Here is a 6,763-nt window from a genome sequence, read left to right as displayed (position 1 = left end):
CCCCACAGCCCCAGCCGCAGAGGAGGGGAGCAGAGAGCCCTGGCCTCACCCTGTCAAGCAGGAGTCAGAGCACCCACTTGCCCTTTAGCTCCTCCCTGCCCCGTGCTTTCTCTCCCCCCCCCCCCCCCATCTCTCCCTATTATCCTCAGGCCCTCGCCCTCTAGCATCAGCCCCAGGATTTGCTTTGGAAGCACCAACTCGTACCCTAGCATCCCAAAACCCCCACGTGCCCCTGCAGCGAGATCAGCCTGGTGGGTCACATCCGACACCCGTTTGTGGGCTGCAGTAAACAGGACCACGGGACTAGAAACGCCACACCAGCACCTCCCTGCAGGCCCAGCTAGGTCTTCTGATCTCCTCCTTTCATTCCCAAGCAATACAAGCAGAGCTGCCACCAGCACCCCACCAGCGTGAACACTGCTCTGTGCTGGCATCCCTACCATCGTCCAGCAAACCAGGAAAAGTTACAGCAAACGTTTGCTGCGTTTCTCATACATATAAGCACATGGTAAGTTTATTCTGTGATGGACTCGGATTTAATCTGAGAGGAAAGCTTGTTCAGTTTCAAACAAGGGGCTGGTCTGAGCATGCAACATCCTTTTGCTAAAAAAGGGACTAATTTCAACATATCATCTGTAGAAAAGCGACTCTGTTTTCCTCAGTCCAGCAGACGCCTCGTTAAGACTGACGGGGCAGAGGCCACAAGGGCTGCAGACAAGCACTCCTCAGCGCGCTCTGGGGCCCCCGGGTGCTATGTAAGACTCCAGACAGTGACCATAAAGACTGACAGAGACAGTTACTGAGCTTGTGCTCCCATCCAGGCAAGCAAGAAAACAAAAGAACAAACAATTCTAATAAAAATTATATCTTTTAAAGAAGTTATTTGGCCATAAATGAACACCATGGTGGCAATATCAGACACAATGGTTCTCAGATTTTTTCTCCTGAAGGTCAGGCAGCCCTTTGACTAATAAAATTTGAGAAGTACAGCTATAAAGTCTATTCCTCCTCCTGTGCTTTGCCTGCAGAGAGAATATATGTGTCTGAGGATGTTCTTCAGATAGCTGGAGCCAAGGATAACTCAAATGATCTTCTCTGATAAAAATATCCTTTGTCATATGGCAGCTCCCAAACCGTGATTTTGGTAGAAAATAGGAACGGTCATATTGAAAGCTACACGCAGTATACAAAAGGCAAAGACAAAAGTATGTGAATTCAGTTGATGGGTTAATCATTTTAACATCAGCAGAAGCATTGAAAATATGATTAGCATATAGTTAGGAGACACTTCTCCTTTGCGTCTAAAAATACCACGCCAGCTCTGGAACAGAGCAGGCATCAGCAGAGCAGGAGTGTTGCGTAAGCCTCTACGTGCCATTGCCAGCCAGAAGCAAAAGGGCCCCAGGTGCTCTCTTGGCGTTGTGGGAAATAGCACACAGATTATCAAGGAGTTTGATTTTTATGACACTTAGCGTAACAAATCCATCAAGCTCAGCCTGAAATAGTCATTACGTGCAGGTATTCACACCACACGTTGACATCCTTTGACAAAGTGCTCCTGTAGCACTTAAAAACCAGTATCTAGTTTTACATGTAGGATCTCCAAATGACTATATAAAAACCTGCAGTGGGAAATTACATTTAGGATCCAGTTTTGTGACCCTAATTTGCATTAGACTGCGCTTCCTCACAGCAGCAACAATAATGAAATCCACGGGACACTCACGGTTCAGTTCCAGCTGGCAGTTGCCTATTTGAGCCACCACAGTCTGGTAAGGTTTGCATCTGTGCCACTGGAAATCTTCCATTAATTTGCTTTGGATCAGGACCATGACTTGCACAAACCTTTAAATGCAGGCAGGTCAGGAAGGACGTTCACTGAGTAACACGAGCTGAGCCCACACTGCGCATTAAAGGTCAGCACTGCACCCACAGCCCTCACCAGGCAGAGACAGGCACTGGCCACACTCACCTGTGATCCCCCAGCTGACCATGAAGGACTTTACCCTTCACATAGGGTAAAAAAAAAGCAAGGACCTGAACTTCTCCTAGATGGTGAGGGACACCTGGATCTTTCTGAAGAGTCTGGGCAGAAGCTTCTTCCCCATCTTCCTCCATGGAGGAGGCACGGCTGAGCACTGGCACAGCCGCCCCACCAGCTGCCAGCCCCACTGCAGCCCCCTCAGCTGCTTCCCCGTGCTGGGGCATGGGGCTCCCATATAATCCCAGTTGTTGTTCTAGGCAGATGGTTCTGTTTTTACTTAAGGCAATTCTATGCCTTGCATTGTGTTTTTAATTTTTTTTTTTCAAGATTCACGCCCACGACTGTGCTTTCTGGCTTCTTCCAGCTTTTGTCCTTTATTTTTACTGCTGGAGTCAGAGATGATTATCTCTAAGAAGGCGATTTCAGCTGCATTATGTTGATGTTAAGTGCTGTTTTTCCTGCCCTGTCTGATTTTCCATGCAAGATGCTTTTCCTATAGTTTTAAGTGTTTTATTATTTGCAAATTAGTTGCCACGTCTCCAAGTTTCCCTTTCCCTGCTGCGGGAAGTGCCAGCATTGCTGCAAGGAGGGGACTGCAGCTGCCAGCAGGCCTGAAGAAGCAATCAGCTGAACCAAGGAGAGGACCACAGAAACCTCCTAGGATCACAGGCCGCTCTGAGGCCCCATGCCTTCCCTGGGGCATCCCTGCGAGGCAGTGTTGGGCCCACAGTGCTTCCTGCTGCCTGTGCATCCGCTGGTCCCACAGCAGGCTGTAATGCCTAGTTTCCTCCCCGACAGTGCTCAGGAGAGCCCTGTTACCTTCCCAAGCCCTTGCCTCTGTCCCAGCGCTGGGAGATGTCCTGGCAGCAAGGAAGCGCTGGTGAAGGCTAGGACTGAAAATAGATCCTAATGCAATCCAGAGTCAGTATGAGCTGGGGCTAGACCTGAGGGCAAGCACAGACTGTCCCAGTGTGCCACTTTCCCCATGGCAGGAGGTCTCTAAGGAGGCCACACGAGTCTCCAAACCCTATGGAGGTCCTCCAGAGGTGCCCCTTCTCCACCTCCCAGCCTGTCTGTGTGTTGGTCCTATATCGACCTAAACTCCCTGCTCATCTCCGCCTTCTGTAGCACCTCACGGCTTGCTAACAGTAAGTTCATGCCTCTACAAGCTCCTTCACACCATACAACATCCCACAGGCTTTTGAAATGATATATAGCCAGAAACCATACAATAGAGTAAGCACTATTGAAAGCCACTGCTGGTTCAGCATTTTTATTTTCAATCAAAGCAGCATTTTTTATTTTTTGTAATGGTTTTTTGCCCCTTCGGCATTTTCATTAGAAGACCAACAGGAGAAAAAAAAAAAAGGGGGGGGGGGGAAAGAAAGAAAAAGAAAACCCTCACCAATCCCTGAATGAAAATTATAAGCAGCCTGACACCTGGTAATGAGATATTTCAAGCTACAGCCTGGCACTTTTATAGTATTTCTAAACCGAGCACTCAATCAAGCGAACTTACAAAGAATGAAAAGTTTGTTACTCCGAGGCATAAGTCTTGAGGTTTTTCATCTTTCAGCAGTGGAAGAATACAGTACAAATAAGGCAAGCAAATAGCTAGCAAGTAAATACTTTTGCCACAACATAATTATCTCCCTCAACAATGATGGCTTCCGAGACAGCTCCTGAGATGGTGCTCAGCCTTCACAGCTGACCTGGGAAGCTCTTGGCTCCCCTCCCTTGAAATACATCACAATTTTCCTTAAGGAAGCAGAGCTTAAACAACCGCTTTGTCCATCCACCTCGGGGCCTCCCCTTCCAAAAGCAGCTCCTCAAGCCAATTCGGACAAAGTTTAAACAGAAAAGTAAAGATCCAAGAATTCCATTTCTAGATGTTTTTGCATTAAAGAGTTGCACAAAACACAGGGTTGAGGAAACCCTGTGAAATGAGAAGGGGAGACACAGGAAAGGGCTGCCAGGGCCAGACATTGTCAGCTAGACCGAGCACGATGGGGGCTTCCCCACTCACCAGCTGGGGAGAGCGGCTGTCTGTGCTCACCCTCCTGAGGGCACCTGGTGCACCAGTGAGGGAAAGGCAGGAGAAGAATAAGACATGAAGTCTCCTCAGAGGCTTCATCAGCAGAAATGCATTTAACCCACATGTTCAAGCAACCAACCTTATCTCCACCCATTATCCCCATTTGGAGCACCCAGCTCATCAGAAGACAGTGATGCTTTCACCCAGCGACCCATGCCTCTCTCAGATTAATTCCTGATGGATAATCAGGACATTTCCACTCCCTCCATGCTTCAAGCACAGCTCAAGTGAAGAAAGCGGAAACGCAAGGGCCAGGGGCTCTCCTAGTGTGGAGATTTCCCCTCCACAGGCTTCTCACAGACCCAGCACCACGGAGCAGCCCTGGTCCCAAGACTGTGCTATGTTTTGAAGCGTGAGCGGACTAAGCGTGCCCGGTCCCATGCCATGCTACCTCCTCTGCAGAGGATGCTTGGTCCCACTCATGCACAGTGCGCGCCATAACTATTCAACACAAGAAGAGAAAGTCTTCTCTAAGCACAGCCACACAAGCCATTTGCTTGGGAGATCTCCCACAACAAACGATGCCATCCAAAAGTCTGTGCTAATTGCAGAGACAGAGAAATTGTCTGCATTCTTCCCATAACAATCCATTGTTATTTTTAAACACACACACACACACACACAAGCATGAGCAAAGAATCCTCCTTATTTCAAGCTGTGCTATTATGCTAACTACAGAGAAATAAATATGCCACACTGTAGCTAATAAGTGTCATTCACATCAGTATTTATTCCAAACATGTTTCCCCCATCATGTCTGCTCTGCCTGGAACTGCTCATCACTAAAGAGGAGACCTTAATTTCCAGTGATTTAAGTAGACAGGAGAGAGTTAGCAATTAAAGCATACTTTTGTTCAGTTTAATTCTTTTTATTTCAGCTATCAGGGAATGTTATCTGCTATCGCAGTATCGTTCTATTTCCGGCACTGCCACCTACCAGCACCAGATTCATATTTTGCCACTTTGCAAGATGGGTTCTCACACCTGGGTAGGGGAACTGGAAAGGCCCTCGACATGAAATGAGCTTGCGTTTCTCAGTCCCACGCCTTGCACAGTAGGACCAGATCTATATCAGAAAGTGGAAACAAAGTCATTTTTATGCCAAGCTCCAATACATTGCTGTACTGAAATAGTTTCCCAGTGGAGCCTGCTCCAGCTGCCCCCACCCCAATTCTGTCTCACAGCCCTTGCCATTGGGTGATCTTTGCTGGTGGCTGCTGCAAAGCAATGCATCGAACCAAACTCAGAAACTGCTTTTAACTTCTCCCTCTACCTGGGCTGAACTATAATTATTTTTTTCAAGTTAAATCCAAAAAAGAACCAAGCCAGAAATCTTCTACCAGTCATGGAAAACCAGCAAGGATTTGACTTCTGCCCAAGCACGACAGATCACCCTGCCCATGGTCCCAAACAGGGCTGGTTTGTGTGGTCAGCTCCCAGGTCCCAACAGCCTGCCCAAACGAGGGAAAAATGGTGTGGCAGCTTCAAATTTGAGGCGCTTAATGGAGGGGCTAATGTTACAGCCCTAAGGAATGAATCCCAGGGACTGACTGAGGGCCAGCACTAATTACCAGCCCACAGAGACTTGTGGATTATATGCTGAGGATCTTGTTAGGCTGGAATACAGCTGGGCATGTTATTGCAAGCAAGCAGGCAACCATCCATGTGAATTGCAGAGGTGTAGGGAGAAAAGGAAAAAAAGATTTAATTGTTCCCATGACTTTTTCCATTAATTCTCATTGTTAAAGGTCTGATTTATAAAGATACTAAAAACTAAAGTTCTCATCAATTTTCCTGGACTTCTTAAAATAAATTTGTACTGCACAAAACAATGGACAAACACCTCAAAAGAAATAGCATAGAAACTCACACACCAGTTAGGCTCCATCCAATTAGGTCTAGTTAATGAGACTGAGAGGTGGGTTTCAGCAGCAGATTTTCTATTAAACTCACCAGCTACCTGCTTTTCTCCTCCTGCTCCCAAACGTAATCCTTACTCCTTCCTGCTCACAGCCTTGTCCTGCTGAAAATACAATTTACCTACATCAGTGAAAAACAATGGCAACGTGCACGCTATATTTCTTCCCCACAACTGCGAATCCCACTCAAATCTAGCTGTGGAAGAGAAGATGGAGTGATCTTCCACATATACATTTCTATCCAAGATCACATACCAACTGTTTTGCTGTCCCTCCCTTTTTTCATATTTTTCTTACGTTAGAGCAACAGAGACATCTAGAGATCACAGACAGTGGACTGCACGTTTCTGGAAAAACAGCTTTCTGTAGAACGGGTGGCATGATGGGATTACACAGATGGAACAATAAATAAGGCGAATGGAGTTTGAAACAAAGCAGCTCCTGGTTATAAATATTGAAGAGACCCAAGAGTGAATAGCAATTGATTATAGGATGGCATAAATGCTCTCCGTTTCCATAGCTTGCCATCACACTACCCTCCACCCAAATTGCAAAGAAAAGCATCTCCTTGCCGAACAGAAAGTAAAGGCTGGGTCACTCCGTGCACACTTCAGCCTGCTGGGGATCCCTGTCCAGCCTCAGCCGATACAAGGCATGCAAATGCCACGGCTAAGTGCAGCGCTAACAGATACAATGCTCGATAAAACTTAACTAACATAGATCTGGAACTTGAACCCTGCCTTTTTTTTCTCTTAAAAATATAGC

This window comes from Struthio camelus, chromosome 15, assembly GCF_040807025.1.
Source record: "Struthio camelus isolate bStrCam1 chromosome 15, bStrCam1.hap1, whole genome shotgun sequence".
Lineage (NCBI taxonomy): Eukaryota > Metazoa > Chordata > Aves > Struthioniformes > Struthionidae > Struthio > Struthio camelus.
The sequence above is the reverse complement of the archived record's forward strand: the minus strand, read 5'-3'. Positions refer to the sequence as shown.